Source organism: Vulpes lagopus, chromosome 1 (assembly GCF_018345385.1).
Source record: "Vulpes lagopus strain Blue_001 chromosome 1, ASM1834538v1, whole genome shotgun sequence".
Lineage (NCBI taxonomy): Eukaryota > Metazoa > Chordata > Mammalia > Carnivora > Canidae > Vulpes > Vulpes lagopus.
In genome coordinates this window covers 149339352-149364436 of record NC_054824.1, presented here as the reverse complement: position 1 = coordinate 149364436, position 25085 = coordinate 149339352, and the positions used below count along the sequence as shown (strand labels likewise).

At 38.9% G+C, this 25085-nt stretch overlaps 1 protein-coding gene across 1 annotated transcript in view; it reads right to left on the bottom strand.

Moving 5' to 3' along the window:
- SMYD3 (SET and MYND domain containing 3) overlaps positions 1–25085 on the bottom strand; it is a 703487-nt gene that overhangs the window by 267933 nt on the left and 410469 nt on the right. The gene's annotated exons all lie outside the window — the stretch shown is intronic.

Here is a 25085-nt window from a genome sequence, read left to right as displayed (position 1 = left end):
TATTGTTCATCAAATGGAGTTCTGGCATTAAAAATGTATGATGGAAACTAGGAATGATAGAAGCAAACCTCCGTCAGTAACCTAAAGTAGCACATTATCTTATGAAAGAATAAATGATTCATTTCTCTCTGGCAGAATTAGGTCTTTTCCCTGCATTTCTCTTTCTGGGGAAATAAAAATTTTATTCTTTCTCAAAAACTTGGAAGATCACTTTTGAAGAGCCAGTATTCAGAAGCTTGAGGAAGTCTTTTTATAGCCAAGTATTACAGCTGACAGTCTGAAAGGCCATATAAAAACATTTCGCTCTTCTACAAATACAGCAGCTCACAACAGCAAAACCACTCTCACTGTGGAAACCAGAAAACTGTTGGAAATTTTCAAAATTTATATAGTGTAGAAAACGACTTTTAGTGTAATAAAATAATGTAAAAAGAATTGCTTCTCATAGTTAACAAAGGTAGGTACCCATTTGCCAACTCAAGTCACATCTCTGAGAAACTCCAATTTTGCTAGAGGTAAAAGTAAAGGAGGTAAGGAGCAAATCCTTTAGGGCTTATATTATATTCAAATTAGGGAGCATACTGTGGCCAGCTCTTCCAGACTAGCCCAGTCAGAAATAATAAGAAGGGGAGAAAAGAACGATTCAAATTAAAATGATTGTAGGGATCCCTGGGTGGCGCAGCGGTTTAGCGCCTGCCTTTGGCCCAGGGCGCGATCCTGGAGACCCAGGATCGAATCCCGCGTCGGGCTCCCGGTGCATGCAGCCTGCTTCTCCCTCTGCCTATGTCTCTGCCTCTCTGTCTCTCTCTCTCTCTCTGTGTGTGTGACTATCATAAATAAATAAAAATTTAAAATGATTGTAAATATTCTGTAACAACAGAAGAGCTTTTAAATTAAAATTCAATTAAAATTCACTGTTCTGAAAACTCAACAGGTACCTGTCCACCTGGAGGTAATACGTCTCCTACTCCACTAGCATCAGGACCCTTTGCTCATATTTTATTAGCAGGTATGTTGAGCTGGCCTGTGTTGTATCAGAATGTTGCATAGTTTTGTTTTGTTTTTTAAGATTTTATTTATTTGTGAGAGAGACAGAGAAAGATAATGCATGTGCAAAAAAAGAGGGAGAAGCAGACTCCTTGATGGATGTGGGGCTCAATCCCAGGATCCTGACATCATGAACTGAGTCAAAGGCAGACACAATCCTCTGAGCCACCCAGGAGCCCCAGAATGTTGCATAGTCTTCACAACCAAAACTAAATGCAGTATCTTTCAGAAGTTATAAAAAGTAATTTTAGACTTGAGGCTGAGGGATAAGTGGGTTGAGGGAATAAAAAAAAAAAAACCTATTCCTCTGCTTTTAAAGGGTCTTAAACTTTCATAAGAAGATTCAAGAAAAAAAGCAAATAAGACAATTACTCTGTGGCATAGTAATATTTCATTTTCTGGAACTCAATTAGGAGAACTAATGAAGAAGAAATGTGTCTCCTGCTCGAAAAAGGCAGCTTAAGCTGGTAAGAACCTAATTACTAACAATATTTGTGAAGCAAGATTCATTTATGCTCAAATAAAAAAACATTTAAGTATTAATATGAAAGTTAAAAGACAAAACAGTACAGAATACTTGTTATAATTTCAAATGTGTCAGCGTTAACAAATTAAGCAACTCGAGCGATCACTAAATATACTGCTTTTTAAACACCATGTATCTGACACAATGTGCCAAATATAAATATTTCATTTGAACAGACGGTTTAAGCGTTCTTTACATTTACACGAGGAACCTATCATAAAGTTATACCCTATCATCATCTTAACTCTGAATATTTGTATTTAACAACAAAAATGACATGACATTCCCAAAGCAGCAGGGTATCCTTCTTGATTTCTGGAGATAACAAAGTAAGAAATAAGAAAGAAAAAGCAGAGAAGAGACCAGCTGACTCTTGGTTCATTTTTAATAGATTTTTATGGTGCCTCAGTCATTCCTGGGTTGGAGCACATAATACTTTCTCTTCTGGGCATCATTTATATTGACCAATTTTTAGTTGTGAACGTTGTTTCCATTTGCAGAAGGGGTCCCTAGATCTGAGCTCTGACAATGAATAGTCAGTTCCCACCAGAAAGACATCCGGGACCCACCTTACTTACCTTCAGATTATTTTGCTAAGCCAGGTAGAAGCCTGGGGAGGTGGTCCCTCACAGACACTCCTAACAGGAATCATGGGCTTCGGGACATTACTGGTCAAGACATCCATTCCTTTTTTTCATTCCTAATGTAAACTTGGCTTTATTCTGGTACTCCTCATTAGAAATAGACGTTTTAAACTCTCATAAATGCTTCATGGCTAAATAACAGGGAAAGATAGTTGCACCAAGAGGCGTAATGGGGGTTGGGTAACACCTAAGTGTTTAAGCACATACTTATCAACTGGAAAAAAATACACGGATTCATTCTCTTAGGATCAAAAGTGTGGTAGGGTAATCCACACATCAAGGCCAATAAGGTAGAAAAAAAAAAAAAAACCTAACCAAATAAAAACCTCCAAACGGTGTGAATATACCTCACGATCCATTTGTAAGTGACCTAACTGGCTATGTTCCAGAGATTCGCATTGCCTGAGCAAGGGGCAGTCCTGCTCAGTTTTCAAACCACACACATTTATTTCTTTTTTTCATGGAGGGGGAAAAAAAGGTCATAACATTAGAATCTAAATATCTGAAAAAGGAAAGCAAGCTGATTATTCATCTATTTGATAAGTTGGCTTATTTGGCTGGTATTTCTTTAGAATCTCAACAATCACAAGCCAAAACTCTTCATGCTTTCTCAATGCATGGCTCAGTCAGTTTTTGGCTTATTTGGCTGGTATTTCTTTAGAATCTCAACAATCACAAGCCAAAACTCTTCATGCTTTCTCAATGCATGGCTCAGTCAGTTTTTTTTTTTTTTTTTTTTTTTTGCATTTCACATACTTTAATTTAGCTGACACATAAAACTCATTTGACATTTTGCAGGTATTTGTGGGGGGCGGGGGGTGGGGGGAGGCTTGTGCGGGCCCCGGGCCCAGGCGGGGCAGGGCGGAGAGCAGAGGCAGCGGGCAGGGCCAAGGATATCTGGTTCTTGTTCAGGGTTAAGGTATGGAGCCTGGGTAACCCTGGCAACACGAGGTCGTTCCCCAGCAGATTGTTGTCCAGGATGAGTTCCTCCAGGCTCCCGAACGCTCAGTCAGTTAAGCATCTACCTTCAGCTCAGGTCATGATCCCAGGGTCCTGGGATGAAGCCTGGCATATGGCTCCCTGCTCAGTGGGGAGTCTGCTTTTCCTTCTTCCCCTCCCCTGCTAGTTCTCTCTAATAAATAAAATCTTTAAAAAAAAGAATCCACAAATTTAATGAGGAACTAACTGCTCATTAGGACTGAGAAACAGGAAAGATTCCTAGTTCATCTGCATGAACTTTACAGCAGTAACAGTGGTAATACACAGACTGGCGCCATTCCTTGTTTTTAGGTAAAAGAAACCACCTAAAGACTATTTCTTAGAGATGACAAAGTGCCTAGTCACTGACTTGGGGGTCCTTTTAGTCCACCATTTAAGGGTGACATGACCTCTCTAAAAGAAACATCCACGAGGAGTAGCTTGAAAACACTGTGCTGAATTTGGGGCACATTTCGGATGGGGTGACCACTATACAACTCCTATACAGTAAAGGCTCGAAGTTGAGTCTTAAATACACTGTGACATCAGAAGAGGAGAACAATGGCCCAAGTGATAATGAACCTGAGAGGCGGTACATCCATCCTAAATTAAGTACAATTTTCCCAATTTCATATGCTAGTCCTCTTGCCCATAAACTAACACAGGAACACTTAGGGTATTTTTCTTCCCAATAACCAAAACATTTACATATTGATATATTTCAACACTTCATTCCTGAAATGCATACTGTTATTTTTCAAAGGCAAATGTCTTATCTTCCCAGTGAAATGACGTCTTCGAACACACGACCCATATTCCTACACACTATTATGGCCTATGAAATGTCTAACCAGTTCCAAGCATTCAGTCTGGTTTTCAGCAAATATTTGCTGAAAAAATTAATGAATGAAGGTATGCTGAAAAATAATTAGATTTTCCTAGTAAATCAATTTTGCAAAAGCAACAAAGAGTCAATAACCATATGCTAGCTCAAAATGACTCTAATGAAGTCATACAAGAACTCAACTGGAAAACTTACAGTGTGGCTTATCACTGCTCTCAACCCCAAAGCTGCCACTCCTTTACCTCTGCATGATGTGCCACTACATCACGAGCCAGCCATTGTCAGAAAGAAGCCAAGAACACCCTCAGTTTGGATGATTCACACAAAGGACTCCCAGGACTCGGCACATAGTTGTACTCACAACTGTCTGTGACTTATCACAGTGAAAAGATAACAATATCAGCAAAGGGAAGAGGCACATGGTGGAAGTGTAGGGGAAGGAACCATGCACAAGTGTTCAAGGTTCCTCTCCCAGTGTAGTCAGGCAGCAGGTGCGCTGTTCCTCCAACTTGGAGTTAGGATAACACCTGTGGGATGCTTCCAGCTTGGGGAACATGCAGAGATTCAGGGTCCAGGGACTTCAGTGGGGGAACTGTGTGTTGACACGGGCAGCACCCAGAAAGGTAGCAAGTGTTGAGCAAAAATCACTGTGTTTGTTTGTACAAGCAGTCTGGGCACCGTGAGCAACTCTTACTAGATATGGGGAAAACCTTCCCCAAATCTCAGTTATCAGATGTCAGTCAAGGACCAACCTTACAAAACAAGCAGGTCTTTTCAATGACAGCAGTTAGGCCTTCTGCGTTACTCTCCTCTGCACGGTGACCACACCAAAAACCAAAGAGCAGCCTCTGTTCCTACTTCCTCGATGTTCCTCTTCTACTCAAGGCCAAATCCAGTCATCTACTTCCTGACTACCTCTTGCACCTGTCCCCTCCACCCACACAGTCACTGCTTCAGGCAGGGCTTCCACATCTCCCAGAGGCACTGCAGTGACTCCTCTCCTGCCTCCCTGCCTCCACTCCTCTCTGTCCTCACAGGTTCCTTCCTCCTTACACCATTAACAAAACAGAGCCTTTTCTCATGTCCCCTAACCATGGTCTCATTTCTCAACACAGTCTGCCACTATGACACACAAGTCCCTGAAGGCATCACACTTTCTTGCCTCTATCACTTGGTCCAGGATACTTGCCCTTTCCTCCTGGAACATCATCCACTTTAGCCAGGGTTAAGGAGTCCATATCCTTTAGCATTCAAGGCAAGGCTTCAACTCCTCCATAAGCCCTCCCCACATCTGCTCCCTCTCCCAACCTGGATTAAGTCTCACAACCTTGAGTTTACCTCCCTCTGTGGAATGTGTTACATGGCATGTCAGCTTCACTGTGCATCCTGAGTAATATAAGGGTGCGGTCCCTGGTGCCCAGGAGGGTAACCAACACTGCCTGAATTGAAGAAATACTTGTTGACTGATTGATGGAATATCCCATTTTTAGCAAAGTCTTCCTAAAGTCAGCCTCATCCCCAGCTTAGTTCTGGCACAGATGCTGGGAGTGATGCATTATGTGCATCACTGGGTCTGCATTTGCTTTGTTCAAAAGCAAACAGCCACACGTATGATCTACCTCTTGGAAATGCAGATCCTCACGGCATGAAACTTCTATATCTCTATACCTCTGATTTTTTACTTATTTTCCTTAATGTCTTATACTAATTACTTATTATTTTTTTTAATCCTGCCTTAAAATAAAATTAAATTCTTTCTGGAACAAGGCAGAATAAGATCTGTATACAGTCCCGGAGATATGAAAACACTATCCCATTTCTCTCTAGAGAAGGTGAATCTTCAGTGATTCTGGTAACCATCCCTGGCTAGATCCAAAGTGCCAGAAAGCAAAACTTACAAAAGGAAATATATTCCTTCTGTTTCTTCAGGTCCACTCAGCTCAGTTTGGTCAGTGGAATAAAAGGTTTGCACAGGTGTGCCCATATTTTCCTCACAGGATTTAGGAACAAGACCCAAAGAAGTGAGCCCAGATGTGTGCCTTGCTTTATTCAGTCAATGTGCTACTGAAAAGTTACATGTAAAATGAGTTTGTAAACAGAATCAAAATTGAAATTTACTCGAGATGCTTGCTATGTAATGGAAAACAGCAAATCAATGAAGCGATTTGGGGGTGAAGCAAGCAATCGTTCCAAAATGTATCATCTCCTTTGTAATCCCAGATTTATAAACGGAGGCTATTTAAAAGTGTGCTATTAGAAACTGCCTTCTCAGACTCTCCTGCATATAAATACACCATCTTTTTAATTTGTTTACTCACCTCTAAACATAACTCAAGTTCAAAACCAGCCAGAAAAATAAAATTAATTTTAAATACAGAAACACTGTTATCACCAAATTCACACCAGAAATTATTAGCACCTTGAATGTGAGAATGCTCTCAAAGCCTTGCTAATTCCCCACCTGGCCTTCCCCTTTGACGAACACTCCCTGACAGCACTATAACACATTTCCCAGGGTATCAAAGGGGATTCAGTGCAATTAAGGGACAGAGGGACAGTCCTTGCCCTCAAAGAACTTACTGCCTATTTAGTGAGCAACCTCATTCTGGTCCTCTCCCTGTCATTTCATTTTACAATAATATCTAACTATTATTGACACAAGGCATGTTTTTCTTCTTTGATCCAGGTTTTTATTTTTTTCCCCTTTATATTTGTTTGCTTTATAAATTCCCAGGCTGGAGATGGTTTTCACTGATTTGCTTTGTGAGATTCCTAACAAATAACTACAAAGAAAAAGGAACATAGAAAGAAACTCATGCAGAGATGGAAAAAGTCCTGAAGAAGATCTATTTTATTTTTTAAGTCATGTCTACACCCATTGTGAAGCTCAAACCAGGATCCCAAGATCAAGAGTCACACGCCCTTCTGACTGAGCCAGCCCAGCGACCCCTGCTAATTTGAATTACTATATGAAGACTCTTTCTGAGTTAATTACAGATCTGAATTTTTAACGCAATTCAGGTTAATTTACCTCAAGTACAAAGATAGTAAGTCAAACTTTGCTCATCAAAGGTGGCTTAGCAGACATCATGGGAGATTTAATTTTAATGAATCAATAGATTTGTGATTTGCTTCTCAATAATTCAAATACAAACAAGATTTCAAAAGCTGTTCTTTCATGGAGGTTAAGGATCAGTCTTCCAGTATTGCTTACATTACCATTTTTTCTTCAAATCATTTCTTACAAACACTGAAAATGTCATTTTAGCCAATTTATGTCCCAAATTTTAACAACTTCTAAATATGTACACTCAGACTGAAACTACCTTAGAAATGGATTGGGGATGAACCCTGACCTAGAGCCAAAAAACAAGACAGTACCGTTTAAGCTGTTCGATAAAACTTGAGCTGAGCTCTGCATTTATAACCAAAGATTTCTCAGAACATCTGACAGATCAATGTTTTAAAGTCCTTGTCCAGTGTTTACTTTTCTTTTTCATCTGTCACATTGCTCACAGGTATTTATGCTAATTCATGAGCTCCCACAGGGTGGGCAGGGTAACTTTATCATCTTAAGCACTGATGCATAGCTTCCTGGGTCAGAGACAAATAAATCTGTTAGTATAATTGCATGTTGCTTTACGTGCTGCGGTCCTCCTGCTGGGAAAATGTTAAAATATTTAAGGTTTATTTTCTGGTGTGATAGTGGTTTTATAATTAAAGCCTGGGGTAGGAAGAGAGAATGGCAGAATTTAGTACTTTAGTAGGAATAATCTTTCTTTGAATTAGTAAACTTAGAGAGACAGAGGGAGAGAGAGTCAATAAAAGTAAAAGTTCTAGCAGATCAGAGCTGATAGAGTCCTTTTGAGATCACTGTAATGGCCATTTTAAGACAGTATAGTTCAATTAAGACAGAGCTAGGGAGATTGTACACGTCACAAAGACCATGATTATCATCAGTAAAAAAATAAACTGAACCATATCATCAATGCTAAAATACACTACACTCCAATATAATGACTTTTTACCTATCTCTGTATTTGTCTATATACCAGCCAGCGGGGAGAACAGTTTTGTTCTTAATTAGCACACAATTTTGAGCTGGAGCTAACTGATTGGCAAGTAAGCCAAGCATTCCTTCACCCCATCCCTCAACTGCACAGGCTCCTTTACCAGTCTTCTCCTCCCTTATCTCGTGGAATAAATGAGAAAAATCTAGTCAGTGCGGGGAGCTGGGGGGGAAGGTGTGGGTTAGAGAGAACATCTGGTTTTTATCACTTGGTGTATCAGGATTTGCAAATTTCTTCAAATTCTAAATCTTTCAGTGTTGCTCTGCAGACTTGTGCTTCCTGGTACAAATAACAGCTACTCCTCCACTCAGTAATACTCTCCATGTCCCACAGCTGTGGGGGAGCTCAAAACCATCGTTAAGGACAAATTGCTTGTGAATCTAGCAAGTGACATTATTTTTATTACACAAGTAATTCTATAACTAACTTGATTTAAATATACTCTATCATCTTGTTTGAATGGAAAGCATATGTGTAACAACAACCTGGAAGACAAATTGAAGATTTAGATGTATTTTGCTGGATGCGCCCATACCCGGGAGAGGTCTGGCTCTGTCAGCATCACGTGGCAGGAAAACCATAAGTAGTTCTAAAGGCCACACGCTCTGGTGCCCCTACTGAGCTGTGCTGCTGGAACAGGAGCAAATGCTCCTTAGCAGGATCCTATTTGGGGGGGCACGAGAGACTATGCAGAAGGTCTATAAGAATGAATCTGTACTTTGCAACCAGCCACTCAAATCTTAACATAAGTGAATCCAGTGCAGGTGACTGTTTAGAAAACCAAGGAGAGTTAAATCTCTCTTGGTTATTTAAGTGATTCTCATCTGGAGGTGTGGTTCACAGAAGGAACCTCCTGGAAACTAGGATCAGAAAGAAGTGTTTAGTGTGAAAAACTCAGTTCCAGATGATTCTGTTTATATGCTTTGTGTTTAAATCCAGACTATTAAGTCTAGACACTGGAAATTAAACTACAGGTCAGCAAAAAAAAGAACACCCAAGCAGCAAAAAGCTGTCACATCACTGCCTTTATTAAAAGGGTACGATCTGCTTCTTTCACATCAATGTTTTATAATTTTCTTTTCTTCATAACAAAACCTCTTTAGCTGATACAAACAACTGAAAAAGAAAAACTAAAAGTAATAATAAGACAAACTTAAATGTGTAAGCTTAATATGTCTGTGCTGATAAATGCCACGCTTGAGGAGGAAGATATGACTGGGAAGGTCTCTGAAAGACTGTAGCAGAACAGGGGCAGAAGAGACGGAGCCTGAGGTGTCAGCAACTTGCTACCTGAGGGCCCTTCCGCCAGCCAAATCCCAAGCCACTGCTTCTCATCTCTATCAAGAGTGTGGTAATGGACGTACACATACTGTCAATAGTAGTGAACTAAAGGAGCATTAGCTACTGTTCTACTAATGAAAACCACAATAATTACTACTCTTAACTAGTATCCAATCCAAGAATCTGCTTCATACCTAAGCAGTGTAAATGATTCTTGGAAGGGAGCCAGTTCTGCAGGCATAACAGCCATCATCTGTAGTTATCCATCTGAATGACCACACATACCTCCAGCAGGGCAAAGGCCAATGTCTCATGTGCAGGTGAAAAAGTGATCTCCCTACCAAAAATGAAACCACCAAAACCAACAAGGGAAGAAGAATTACTGACTAGGCTATATTTAAGCAAGAAACGAGGTAGCTCCTATTGGAAAATAAAATGATGGCAATCAGCTTTGAAGAGCACCATTTGGATTGTTATCTCTGTTGTTTAGATACGTCGACTCAGGTAAAGTGACAGGAAGTACAACTGACCCTTGAACGACACAGGTTTGAACTGTGCATGTCCACTTAACATGGATTTGTTCCCCATAAATATAGTATCAGTACCATAAATGTGTTTTCCTGATTACTTTCTTAATAACATTTTCTTTTTCTATCTTACTCTACTGTAATACACATAACACACAAAATATGTATTAATTGACTGTTTATGTTATGTATTAAACAATAAAAATTACAATCATGGTAATTATCCTTCTAAATTAGATAAAAATCTTTAAAGTAGATTATCTATATTAATCTGCTAACCTACAATCATGTCCTATATTTGTTTTGGCAAATAAACCATGCAAAGCATTTAGGGACAAAAATGTTGCCAGAAATTAAATGTAAGACCGGTTCATAAATGCATGTATCATGTTTCATAATCATTTTAATGTTAATTAACCAAACAAATAAATACAACCTCAACTCAAGAAACAAAACCACAATAAAAGAGAAAGATGACATCTTTAAACTCAAAAAGATAGGACCTCAAGCTTTTTATCATGCAGCTTTCAAACTCATCTTGATTTCAACCCCCAAAATATGCAGGAACTGCTTTGTAGCTTCTTCTGAAAGGATCCTACACTCCCACCGGCTCATTCCTGAATCAGACCAAGGAAGCAGGATTCTCCTGCTCTGGCCCCTACAAGAGCTGAGTTCCCCTTGGAATTAGCATCAGGCAGGAACTGGTAGAATTCTTCCCCTAGATGCTTAAGCAGGCAGTGGGCTATGGCAGTGACATCACTGCCCCACATCTTCACTCTGAGCAGCCTTGGTTGTGAGAAGTGAACCACAGCACCCTCCTCTTCCCTCTCCTTTAGTGGATCATGCCCATGGATGTGGTGGCCACTTGTTTGGCGTGAATCTTTGCTCAGAGGAAGGGCTTATGCTTTTAGAGTAGCTCACTCTTCCCTTCCTAATCCATTTTTAAGACTGAAAGGCAGTGGGGACACATAGAATCACAAAGACAACTGAAGAGGCACAGAAAAAGCGAGGCAGGAGCTAGCCAATTCCTAAATCCATGGCAACAGCATGGCCCTCTCTGGCCATCTTCCTTCCTTTCCCTTCTTCCATCCTGAGGGCTGGACTGATAACATCCACCCCACCTCTTTGGGCAAGAGGAGAAAAGATGCGACAAGACAATTCAATTCTCAAAGGAGGAGATAGAGAAAGCAGTATTCAATATTGATCCGGTCCAATTACACTTTCTTGGTGTCTAGCCAGAAACACACGTGAGCATTTTTGTAGCCATCTATAAGAGACTTATAAATGTACCTATTTCAAAATAATGAGCTTAAGTTATCAGTTTTCTGACATATCCTTTATTCATTCCCATTTTATCTTTTGAAAATGATATCCAAAAGGACAAAAACTTCAGGCTATCAGAGCACCAAAAGACAAAGTCCCTGTATTCCTTTCCCTACTACCCAGGGATCAGCTCCAAACAGAGAACTCCTCACCAAGAGCTAAACTCCTTACCCAGGGATCTGTCAGTACTCTAATCAGGAAGTAACAGAACCAAGTGAAGTCCTGTGATAAAATGGGAAGGTACTGATTATGTTTAAAGTTACAAAGGCAGGGCACTAATTAGTGACAAATCTGATTGTGGAATTATTTTAATGGCATGTACCTTTTACTGCTTTCAAAGGCATAGAGTAAGCCGAACAAGCTATGACTTTGTTAGATAATGAAACATAGCTAAAAATTTATGTGTAATTGGTAATTTTAAACTAGTATTTAAAAGCTTTTTATATATCAGTTAGAAAAAACATTCTTTTAAGTCAGTAAGTGGCAACCATCAATTGTAATTCTGTTCTTGGTCTAATTATCACAAATTTCAACTAAGAAGGCTCCAAAACAATAAAGCTTTACTGTTTCAATTAAAAATACTAGTTGAAGGGTTTCCTATGAGAATTACAATAGGATAAATTAACTCTATCTACAGAAACACTGGAGTATAGAATATCAAATGTATATAGTAAACACAGAAAGATGGCTATGGCATAGTAGTAAGTAAAAATGGAGATGTTACAGATATATACACAATAAGATGCAACTTACCAAAATAGAACAAAACAATTCTCGATTTTTCTCACAGAGCATGTGTGTGTAATCTTATTTATTTATTATTTTTTAAATAATTAATAATTTAAAGTGGACTCTACACCCAAGATAGGGTTTGAATTTACAACCCTGAGGATCAAGAGTTGCATGCTCTAGTGACTGAGATAGCCAGGCACCTTTGTATGTAATCTTTAAGGTCACATACCAAAATGTTAGCAATGGTTATGTCTGGGAAGGTATGTAGAAAAAGTAGGAGGAGAGGAAATAGGGATTGGGAATAATGATCAAGTGTGATTTTAACTTTGTATAGATTTTTAAAAATAAAATGATTATGCTTATATATTATTTTTGTAATTAAAAATTAATATAAAATTTCAGGTCATGGATAGCCCTTGTAACTAATCACAAATATTAACTGCCATGTATGAAAGAAGCCTAGGACCTAAAGGTACTAGGAAAACACTATGGTAGATGCTGTAGAAGTTAAGCATTTGATTCCATTTGTGTTCAATTTTATGAGATCCGTGTCAGAGGAACAATTTCTCAAAAAGAAATCAACTGTTATGACTGGCAAATTGACCATGATCTAGATCATTAATACCAAAGGATATCTAGAAAGAAGCACACGAAATTAAGAAATAATCTGCAGCTCCAAAAAACTTAACTTTGAAACTTCTGAAAATCAAGCTATTTCTGGATAAAATACTTTTTGCAAATAAAAACAAGAGAAAACCTTGCCTTTCTTTTTTATTGGCTTTGCAAAAAAAAAGCTGTAAACATATGCTAGAAGCAATAGTTATTAAAAGTTACAATAAGGCAGGCACCTGGGCTGCTCAGTCAGTTAAGCATCTCACCTTTGATTTCAGCTGAGGTCATGATCTCAGGGTTATGGGAAGAAGCCCCACACTGGGCTCCTCACTCAGCTGGAGTCTGCTTCTCTCCTTTTCTGGGTCTGTCTGCTCCTCCCCTTGCTCATGCTCACTCTCTCTCTCATAAATCAATCAAATAAATCTACCTTTTTTTTTTTTAAGTTACAATAAGGCTTCTGGCAATGGTGAAGTAGCTCCTATCATAAAAACCAATCATATATAACAGCTATAAACTCTACATAAAATATATAAGGCAACTAAGTGAAGGCACTGGAGAGTAATGTAAAGCAGAGAGAAGCTAGAGGAGAATCAACAGTTGAAATAAATGAACACCACTAGGTGAGTTTCTTGTGTCTAAGGCTTTTTGGCTGAATGAAGGTCTGTGCCACCTGGGACAACTAAAACTCGAAAAAACAGAATACAGTGAGAAGAAAATATCCCAGTGAGAACCACAGAAGGGAAACCCTAAATTTACTGTGCAAGCAGTACCTGGATCTCTGGCTAATCCCTGAAATCGCATGCATCAAGCAGATGCTCAGTAGTCAAGCCAAGGCTAAAGGAACTGAATGACTGTCCTTCACATTGGTAACAAAGTTTGGAGCAAGAGCTCAGCCAAGATAATAGCTTCCTAAAACAAAACAAATTTAATAGTCTTCAGAAGAATATAAAGAATCCAGAATCCTGGAACATCTTAAAAACATTCAGGATAAAATCCAAAATTACTAGACAATGAAAAAGTGACCTATTTTCAAGGCAAAAAAAAAAAAAAAAAAAAAATGCAGCCAATGGAGAGCAACCCAAGGTTGATTTAGATGTTGTAATAACTAACTAAGAATGTTTTTAATCAGGTTTCATAATTATACCTAGGGGAAAAAGGATAATATGTTTGTAATAAATAAACAAATAGGAAATATCACCAGAGAATGAAAGAAAAGAAAAGAAAAGAAAAGAAAAGAAAAGAAGAAAAGAAAAGAAAAGAAAAGAAAAGAAAAGAAAAGGAAAGGAAAGGAAAGGAAAGGAAAGAAAAGAAAAGAAAAGAAAAGAAAAGAAAAGAAAAGAAAAGAAAAGAAAGAAAACTGGAAATTCTGAAACTAAAAACTACAGTATCCATAATTTAAAAATTCAGGGGATGGCTTAAAAGAGCAGGTTATAAATATGAAGAAAAATCCACCTAAAAATTATCTAATCTAAAGAATGGAAAGAAAAGGACTGAATAAACCTTTAAAAACCCTGAGACTAGGTCCCTGGGCGGCTCGGTGGTTTAGCGCCTGCCTTCGGCCTAGGATTTGATCCTGCAGTCCCGGGTTGGAGTCCCACATCAGGCTCCCTGCATGGAGCCTGCTTCTCCCTCTGCCCATGTCTCTGCCTCTCTCTCTCTCTCTCTCTCTCTCTCTCTCTCTCTCTCTCCCCGTGTCTCTCATGAATAAATAAATAAAATCTTAAAAAAAATAAAATAAAAATAAAAACTCTGAGACTTCTGAGAAAATATCAAAGGTCAGACATATTTGTAATTGGAATCCCAGAGAAAGAACAGAAAGAAAGGAAATAGGGCAGAAAAATGATTTGAAAATTTAACTATCAAAACCTTCCTGAATTTGGCAAAAGATATTAAAATATATATTCAAGATGTTCAGAAATCTTTTTTTTTTAATTTTTATTTATTTATGATAGTCACAGAGAGAGAGAGAGAGAGAGAGAGGCAGAGACACAGGCAGAGGGAGAAGCAGGCTCCATGCACCGGGAGCCCGATGTGGGATTCGATCCCGGGTCTCCAGGATCGCGCCCTGGGCCAAAGGCAGGCGCCAAATCGCTGCGCCACCCAGGGATCCCGATGTTCAGAAATCTTAAGTAGTATGAATACAAAGAAAACATTTATGTATCCTACTCAATCTGATGAAAAACAAAGATGAGACTATCTTGAAAGAAGCCAGGAGAAAGTGTCATATTGTACACACACACACGGCAATAGTGAGAACAATTATTTTGAGTTCTTCTCAGAAACTATGGAGACTAGAAGACAGTGGAATAATATCTTTAAAGTGCTATGATAGGTAGAATAATGATTCCCCCAAAGATGTCCAAATCCTAATTCCCACACCCAACGACTACGTTAAATTAAGGGGCAAAAGGCAGTTACGATTTCAGAAGTGAGTGTACTAACTAATCAGTTGACCTTGAGATGGGAGACTGCCCTGGATTATCCAGCTGTTCCCCGTATATCCCAAGGGTCCCCATAAGTAAAGAGGAAGGCAGAAAAGAGAGAGCAAGAGAAATGGTAGCAAAAAAGACCCAGCCTGATGTTGCTGACTTTGATGTCTGGGCCATGAGTCAGGAAAAGCAGGCAGCTTCTAGAAGCTGGAGAAGCAAGGAAGCAGACTTTTTCCTAGAGCTTCTGGAAGGAATATAACCTTGCCTGCACCTTGATTTTAGCCTGCTGAGATCACTTTTTGACTTCTAACTAACAGAAATGCAAGATAAAAAAAAAATCTGTATTGTTTCTTGTCACTAAGTTTATGGTAATTTTGTACAGCAACAGCAGATAACTAAAATATATTCTGAGAGTGGGAAAAAAACAAAAACCTGTCAGCCTCTAATTCTATATCTAGCAAAAATCTTCTTCAACAATGAAGGCAAAATACATTTTCATATAAAAGAAAAGAGAATTCACTGCCAGCAGAACTGCACACTGCAAGAGCTAAAGGATGTTCTTCAGGAGGAGGGAAAAAATGATGTCTCAGAGAAACCTGGAACTTCATGAAAGAAGAGCACTGGAAATAGTAACCATGTAGGTAAACATCAAAGACATTTTTCCCATCTTCATTTCTTCAAAATACATATGACTATTTAAACCAACAGCAAAACACTATATATTACAGGTTTCTAAAGTATGCAAATGTAATACATACAACATTATACAGACAGAAGAAGGATTCTGCATTTTACATGAATGGTAAAATTTGACTGTAAGTAGATTGTGAAAATCTAACTGTGTATATAGTAATCCCTAAAGAAAAAAACTAAAGAAGAGTATAAGGAAGTATAGCCTGAAAGCCAAAAGTTAGTATCTAAAAAAACACAAAAAACAAAACAAAACAACCTTTTATACAATCAGAGGAAGGCAAAAAAGGAAGAAAAGTGGAACAAAAAAACAGAACAAAATAGTAAAATGTCAGACCTAAAAGTTACAATAGCTTCAGTAAAATAAAGCAGCATTTCTCAAAATAAGTTACGGAAATGTTTGTCTCCTTATAATTCATATGTTGAAGCTCTGATTTCTAATGTGATAGTATTGGCAGTGGGGCTTGGGGAGGTGGTTAGGTCACAAGAGTGGAGCCCTCGTGTATAGGATTAGTGCCTTTGCAAGAACAGACACAAGAGAGAGGGTCTCTTTCTCTTCCACATGAGGACACGGCAAGAAGGCCGCCATCTGCAATGTAGGCAGAGGGCTCTCACCAGATGCTGACCCTACTAGGGTCACCTAGGATTTCGCTTTCCCAGGTTCCAGGACTGTGAAATAAATACTCGTTGTTTAAGCCACTCTAGTCTACCATAATTGCTATAGTAGCCCAAACTGACTAGGACAGAAGCGTTATTTGAAAAAAGTGCTCTGCCGTCAGAGAAATTTAAGAAATGCTGGCATAAACAAAATTAAATAAGCTATCTTATTTTATTGTTTTTAAATAAAAATTTTTTACAGCAGAACTTCTCCTTTACTACACAAATGTACACTGCGACTCTCCGGGGTTTGTCCCATACAGCATTTCCCAAAGTCTTTCTCTTGATACCATCCCCTAGATTTTCCACAGAAAATACTTTGGGAAATGCTACTGGGAAGTCTCAGTGATCATGTCGCCTTGCCAATAGGTTCATTTGCACAAGAAGCAGATTTCAACATGTCCAAAAACACCTAAGTCCATTAAAATGTCATTTCCTTTTTTTATTCAATTAAAAAAGAATGAAACCATAAAGAGAAGACTCCAGAAGGCAAAGTAACAAATCCATCCCTAGTTCTGCCATCTGCTCCATTCATAATTCTCACTGAGGAGAAAAAGAAATATGCACCAGAGCTGGGACTTCATTTCCTACATATTTAGCCAAGCAATGATTCTTCAGTGTCACCCAACTGTTGACCCACATTGAAACATGTTGCCAACAGAAACACCCAAGGCAGAGAAATGCTAAGTTAGGTTTCACTGTCTTTCTAATATATCCCATTTTGTTTGAGTCGATCAAATTTGATTCAACGTAACTCCTCTGAGCTCTAAAAAAAAGTTCAAAATCTTAAGACTTTACTGTGTGATTAGCCAACATTTAAACTAGTAATTAAGAAGATTAATGGTATTGGCTGAAATATTTTAAAGAATAATTGTATGTCAGAGGTATGTCAGACACTTGCCCTTTTTGGTTCACTTAATACAACCGTTTCCATTAGCATCCTATCATTTTTGCCATCATCAAGCTAGATAAATTATTCAATTGTCTTCCCTTCAGTTAAGGTAAAAAACAAAACGTACTTTGCTTCATAGTGAGTCTGCATTTATTGAATATATAGTAACACAGTATTTATTTAGAGATGATTATTTGGTAGATATAGACAAATAAAAGTGAAGAAGACAACTCGTATTCTCTCAGACTAAAGTATAACAGATAAGCAAGCTAAAAACAAAAAAAGATATAAAACAAGTCTGTCCTACAGAAATAGGAACATGTTCTTCCATTGGAGAATCAGGAGTAGAAACAGAAGACAAGGGAGTACAGTGCACTGGAGGGAAAGGTGGGACCTGTGTGACTGCAGGACACAGCTGCCACAGGTAAAAGCCACAAGTGCCACAGATGAATGCTCCAAGAGAGAATGCTATGTAATTTGGGGCCTTAGTGCCAAACTACAGAGCTTGGGCCCTATCTGACAGGCAGTGAGGTCCACTGGAGATTTTTCCAAACTGTGGATTAACATGCTTCATCATTTACCAACAATATTCTTTAAAAAAAAAAAAAAGATTTCATTAATTAATTAATTAATTAATTCATTCATTCATTCATTTGAGGCGGGGGAGGCAAGAGACAGAACACAAGCTGGGGAAGGCCAGAGGGAGAAAGAGACTCACTGGGCAGGGAGCCCTACACGGGGCTCAATCCCAGGACCTGAAGGCAGATGTTTAAGTGACTGAGCCACTCAGGTGCCCCCAACAATATTCTCTGCGTGTCTGTAATGCACCAGCAACTATGCTCAAAAGTAGGAGTACAAAGCTGCATCCCACCACATCTGTCCTCAAGAAGGTTGCAGCTGAGTGTGGCAGCTAAATGTGTAGAGAAAACAACCTGCAAAGCAGCAGCATGGAGAAGAGACCACACTGAGGTCCTGTCAGACACACCTACTGGCTGGGCCTGCCTTATTAAATTCCAGCCCTTTAGTCTATCTGTGATAATACTAACAGAAGAATAAATAATTTAAAATCATAAAAAGAAACAAAGGTGTGATTAGACGAATCCACTTTTGCTGTAATCAGAATACCCACCATCTAATAAAAGGTCATAAAATCGTGCAAAATGACACCACTAGCCTGAGGGAAGAAAGATGATTTTTTTTTTTTTTTAAGCAAAAATTAATTCAGAACCTCTTTTACAAATGCTCTAGTGTTCCTTTCCTGTTCTGGTTATATCATTTCAAAAAGATAATGGTTTGTCAAATGAGAACAAAAATGAATTATCTCCTCTTCTTTAAAGTTTAAAGGGGCACCTGGGTGACTGAGTCAGTTGGGCATCTGACTCTTGATTTTGGCTGGGGTTGTGATCTCAGGGTCATGAGTCCTGCATTGGGCTCCACAATGGGTGCAGAGGCTGCTAGTATTCTCCCTCTCCCTCTGTACCACTGCCCCTGCACATGTTCTCTCTCATTCTAAAAAATAAAAAAAATAAAGTTTCAAAATCAGTTCAAGTAAAAAATCTATTATTGCCAATGTTCAATAAAAGTACATCTTGGCAGCTTCCTTCAAAATTAAACAAGCAGAAGATTCATAGACACACTTAACAAAAAACTCTAAGATAATGTAATTTAAGCTTTCTCACTGTAAAACATCTGGACAACTTTTATCTGAGCCATTAAAACATTTTTCCCCCAAAAATACTCCTTATTGGACTACTGTTATTTCTTTTTTTTTTTTTTAATTTTTATTTATTTATGATAGGAACACAGAGAGAGAGAGAGAGAGGCAGAGACACAAGCGGAGGGAGAAGCAGGCTCCATGCACCGGGAGCCCGATGTGGGACTCGATCCCGGATCTCCAGGATCGAGCCCTGGGCCAAAGGCAGGCGCCAAACCGCTGCGCCACCCAGGGATCCCTGGACTACTGTTATTTCAATGTTACTCTTGGACTAAAGAAAAAAGGGAATGAAGTGAATTAATGACTCAGGTGCCACAAAGGATCCAGGTGACCTTCATCCCCAGGGTCCCTAAGACAGTTAGAGCTCACTTCATCAGCAACTAAGTGAACTCCAACCTAGATAGCTCTGCTCTACCCTGCAACTATGACTCTCCTGTCTCTAATAGTATTCACTTCACTTTAGTCCTGTCTCTAATAATATTCACTTCACATGCAGCCCATCCACCTTTCAAGGTCACACTTAAGTCCCACTGAATTAGTCTTTCACTTATTCATTCATTATTTACTGCACGTATATACTACACGTGAGACCGATGTTAGCTTCCAGAGTTAGGAAAAAATTCATAAGATGCAGAAAAATAAGAAAATACCAGAGGAGGCAGAGAAGTAAAAGGCAATTTCAACGCCATGGGATAAGTACTCTAATTACAGGGAGAAAGAATCAGGACACTCTGGGAACATGAAGTGCGGCATCTTCCCCAGACCTGAGTGTCCAGGGAAAGCTTCACAGAAAAGGGAGAGCCCTGCAGGAAGGGCATTTGGGCATGCAGCATGAGTTAAAAAATTACCTTGAGGACAGAAATCATGGCAGGGTTGGAGAACTCCAGTGAGACAGCAACCTGAAATGCAAAGTGAGGACACACAGAACGAATGGAGTGGTCAGAGCGGACAAATTACGAAGGGTTTTATTTTATGGTAAGCTGAGGAGTTTGGCTCTTATTAGAAGCCAATGGGGAGTCACCAAAGGTCTAGAGAGGGTAGCTTTTCAATCCATTTGCTGTAGAAAGACCGTTGGCTGAAGGAAGGGAGAGAGACCGGAAGCATGGAAGCCAGGCAGGAGGTTGACTCAGGGACCACCATGATGTGGCCTGAAGTAAAATGTTGGCAAGAGGGGTGGAGACAAATGCAAGAGGCAACGAAAGTGAGAAGGAAGAACTAACACACATACTGACTAGAGGTAGAGATGAGACAAAAATAATCGATGACAACTTTCAGGTGCCCTCTATCCAGGTCATCCTAGAATTTATCTACTAAGCACCTCGTATGTTCTATAGTTCTGGGTACGAGAGACACACAAGCGAACAGAGGACGGTTACAAGCAAGAGAAGACAGACAAGAAATGAAGCTCCCCACGAAACCATCTCTGATCATTCTGGTCAATAATGGTTTCTATCTCCTTGGGTGTGCCAGGGGACACCTCACATGGTGACCCTGGGTGAAAGTGAGGAGGGTCACATCATCCACACACTTGGTTGGGAATCCTACAACACTTACATTAAAGAGACGATGGGCTGACTGGGTCTGAAAAGAGTCATCCGTGCAGAAAGAAGATTCGAATGATTTTAAGGATTTTTTTTTTTCTGGCTTCTCCTAAAGAAGTAAAATATTGCTTGTACTTTTGGACAATTTAAGGGATTTTCAAGAGAATCTTAACTTTTTTTTACGTTAGGTTATAAGTTTAAAAGCTAATTTACTTCCCATCTCTACTTCTCAAGCAGTCATCAGTATATTCTTTGTTATTTTTCTCTAATTGAGTCACATGCATAAGTAAGCAAAAACTACTTCTGTAAGTTTCAAAGTCCTTTCAAACTCATGAAAGATGGAGCCCTGCCTTGCATGTTGACCATGTGCCCATGGTCCCTGGCGGAGTCCCAAGACACATATGAGATGCTCAATAAACATGAGCTGAGTGGAAGTGAAGAGGCTCAGTGTAGTACTTTATTGCAAATTCTGGTCTCCAGTGCAAAAAGTAAAAAGAAAAAAATATAGAAGAAGGAAGGAAGGAAGGAAGGAAGGAAGGAAGGAAGGAAGGAAGGAAGGAAGGGAGGGAGGGAGGGAGGGAGGGAGGAAGACCAACAGAAAAAATCCTAGATGTTAGCAATAGAGCAAGTAAATGAAATCTGTCTCAGAAGAGAATTCAATAAACATTTCATACAAAATCATAAATTCTGATTTTAATTTTACATGACCTTTGTCAGTCACAGAATAGGATCTCTAATGATTCACTTTAAACTCCAGAATGATTACAAAAGAGTGGAAGAGGTTAAAGGAGGGGAGAGAGGATCAATTGGGAAATGCACAATTTGTAGGGGCAATAGCTTAATTCCAGGCCCTTTGGGGCGATTTGGAACTTTGGAGCAGCACATGGCTCAACCTGACCCCTAAATGGATCTCTTACCAGCTCAGCCATCAGTGCCCTGTGGGAGCCTTCCCTGCTAGGGAAAAATCCTTACAGGAAACTGGGGGCTCAGAGGAGAAGGACACTATTCCTAACAGTAGAGAACAATTTTTTTAAATAAAGATTTTCTTTATTTATTCACAAGAGACACAGAGAGAGAGGCAGAGACATAGGCAGAGGAGAAGCAGGCTCCCTATGGGAAGCCCAATGCAGGACTCGATCCCAGGACTCTGGGATCAAGACCCAAGCCAAAGGCAGATGATCAACTGCTGAGCCACCCAGGCGCACCCAGAAGAGAATGATTATCACAAAAGGGGGAAAGCCTTAGGAAACCCTGAACTTTACTTCCGAGTCCAAGTCCAGCGTACTATTTTGTTACCTAACACACAACATTGTATTTATCTTGTTTGTTATCTGTCTGCCTGATAGAGTGTGAACTCTGTAAGAGAGATTTTTTTTCCTGTGTGTTTTTTCACTATCTCCCCAATATCTAGAATAATGCCAGACAAACAGGAGATTGTCAGCAGCAGCTGCTGAAGGGATGAAAGATTAACACTTAAAGGACTAAGCAGCCCATTTGTGAACTGTGTGTATATTTTCAGAAGGATAATTAGTGTGTGTCACTCAAAAACAAGCCCCTCTGATGGAAGACCATCACCCATGCAAATAAGTTACCAATTTGTTTGATTAGTATAAACTATAAAACAATGGGATCCACTAGGGGGAAAAATGTAAGACATTTAAATCCTATAACCTTAGCTTTGAAGAAGGAGAAATAGAATCTTGGCACAGTCAGCTGGTTTCCAACAGAGAAGAGTAGGTTACCTAAAAGCGGAGGTCAAAATCTAAACCCTAAGATCTAAAGGACATCTCTGCATTGAAGCAAGCATTTTCTACCACTCAGAGGGTATCTGCATATAAGCTACAAAAGATTATATCTCTTAGAAGCTGTAAGTGCAGTTAAATATAGAGCTGTTTCCTTCTTAAAGGAAAAAATAAAACAAGACGAAATCAGAGAGGGAGACAAACTATAAGAGACTCTTAACTCTAGGAAATAAGAGGGAAGGAGGGGAGGGGGAGGGGGTCACTGGGTGATGGGCATGAAGGAAGGCACCTGATGTGATGAGTAATGGGTATTATATAATTGATGTATAATGAGGTCTACCTCTAAAATCAATAATACACTATATGTTAATTAAATGAATTTAAATAAAAAAAATTTTAAAGGCTGTTTCCTTCTTTTCATAGCTTCTATGTTTTAATTACTAGTGTGCCAGCTCAGAATTGAATACATCTTCCCCGCAGCTAGACAACATTTACAACAGATATACTTCTCTCAGGCTGGCCTAAGGGCCACACTGAGCTCCTGGATTTTAAAGGGCTCCCTTCACAGGGTTGGAAAGCTGCAAAACCTAACACACAGCTGCTCTTGCTTCAAGGAAGTCACAACTCTCAGCCCCTTCCTTTACTGGGTCCCACTCCAACTCCTTGAGTCTAACAAATAACACAAAAACACACATGTCACAATCTGGTATCTGCTTAAGAGCCATGTACGTAAGTATAAACCAGAGTCAAACTAAAACAATACCTTTTTTAGGAAAAATTATGAAAAAAACTGGAAGTAAGTCAAAAGGATAATTTCATGCCCTTTCAATGTCAAACTAGATCACCAACTGGCCCATCCAAGGATTATTTAATAGTTTAGGATAACGTATGCTAACTTACAGATTTTTATCCACAGAGATGCAAATGATTTTTCTGTGGTAGAAAGAAAACCTCAAAGATTATAGTTATATTGTCTATAAATAATAACCAATTTACTAATCTTACAATCTTATTGCAGCATTCCACAAGTGCTTCCTCGTGTATGTGTGTGTGTGTGTGTGTGTGTGTGTGTGTACGTATAATCTCTTGAATTTTGAGGGAACAAGGTTTACTTCTGTCGATTCCAACACTCATAAGACAAATGAACTTATGATATATGTTCAACTTTATATCTGTAAGAGAATCATACTTTTATATATTTTTGAAAAATAGAGTTTGATACTAAAGTTTTGATATATCTTCTTCTTAGACTCTTATAGGAGAGGAAAGGTAAATTGTTCTTGCTCTATCAGCAGCAACAAAAGAATGTAAATCGATTGCATTATTTATTCTTCAGCAGGCTGATTATTGATCTTATAGTGCTACTGTTGAATTATTTACTTTAAAAATCTAGTAAATAATTACAAGTTATCAGTGATTATTTGTATTCTTTAGAGCACACTATTTTATCCCTAAAGATGTACATTAATATTTTGTGATTAGAGTACCCAAAAGAATATATAAACAAGAGTAAAATACTAAATGCTGCAAATACCTGTGTTTTCCTCTTAATGCAGCTATAAACCTGAACATACTAAAGAATACTGCATTTTCTCTTTAAAAACCATAAGATTTCATCCTTCAGCAAAGGCACTATTCTACTATCTGTAGTAACTTTTAAGTACTTCAATAGAGAAGTATTCTTGTGTAATTTACGTGTTTTGGTGAGTTTCCACTCAAAGTCTACTGGCATTAGTTAGCATCTCAAGTACCCCAGTAAAGAATTATTCCAAGAGTGGTTAGTGATTATCTCACAGGCTCTAATGATATGCCACAAAGCAAGAAGTAGCTACAAAAAGGTTTAAAATATCTTTGTCTCTGCCCCACCCAAAAGGACTTATTAATTTGTGTTACAGCTGATAGAAATTATTTTTTCCTTGGATAAATAATGGGTGTTTAGGATTCGGGTATGTAAAAAACAGTAGATATCCTATTTGCTTTGCATGAACAGAGTCAGAGAATCTAGCATGCCCATTGTCAGGAAAACCATAGGTTCTAATTTGTCTGGTAGAGTCCCAGTTTACACCTCCTATCCCTGCAAAATTATTAATAGTTCCCTCTTTTATCCTCAGAAGTATTCTGTTTTGGACAATAAATTATATGGGCATCCCACAACAGCATACAATATTTAAAAGCCCCCTATATTTAACAGTATGATGGAAACTGCATGAACTTCTGTCAATCGACTGCCACTAGCCTAGAGCTAAATCCTGAAGCTGAAATATTATTCTATCTGTTTCAAGTGAGTGATTTCTCGCGAGGTACTTGTTGGAATACCTAAAGGACAAAGAATTGGTTATGACAGCTTTTGTGCCTGCCTGATGATAAATGTTTGTATTTGTGCATGATGCAGTCAGAGCCTTGATTTCATTATAATAAGCGCTGCCCGGAATGGGGCTTGCAGGTGACAAGAACCTCAGTTCTCATCTGTTCCTAACTATTGGAGGCTACAGACAATATTTCCACACAATCAGTAACAATATAAATTTGCTCAGGTCAGTTTGCAGATGTCCACCTCATGGATGTCATGACATTTGTCATCATGCACATACCTCTGAAAGCCATGGAAACAAAGCTAAGTAGCAAAACTAGTGACATGAGGAGACTGTATATTCACAAAACAGTATAGTGAGGAAGGCAAGAAATGCTTCAGCCCTTGAGACAATATGATAAGGACAAACAAGATGAATGAAAGACAGTGGCGGTTGGGGCGCTGGTCCCGGCACAGCTGAAAGTCACATGTAACTTTTTTTTTTTTAATTTTTTATTTATTCATTTGAGAGAGAAAACAAGCAAG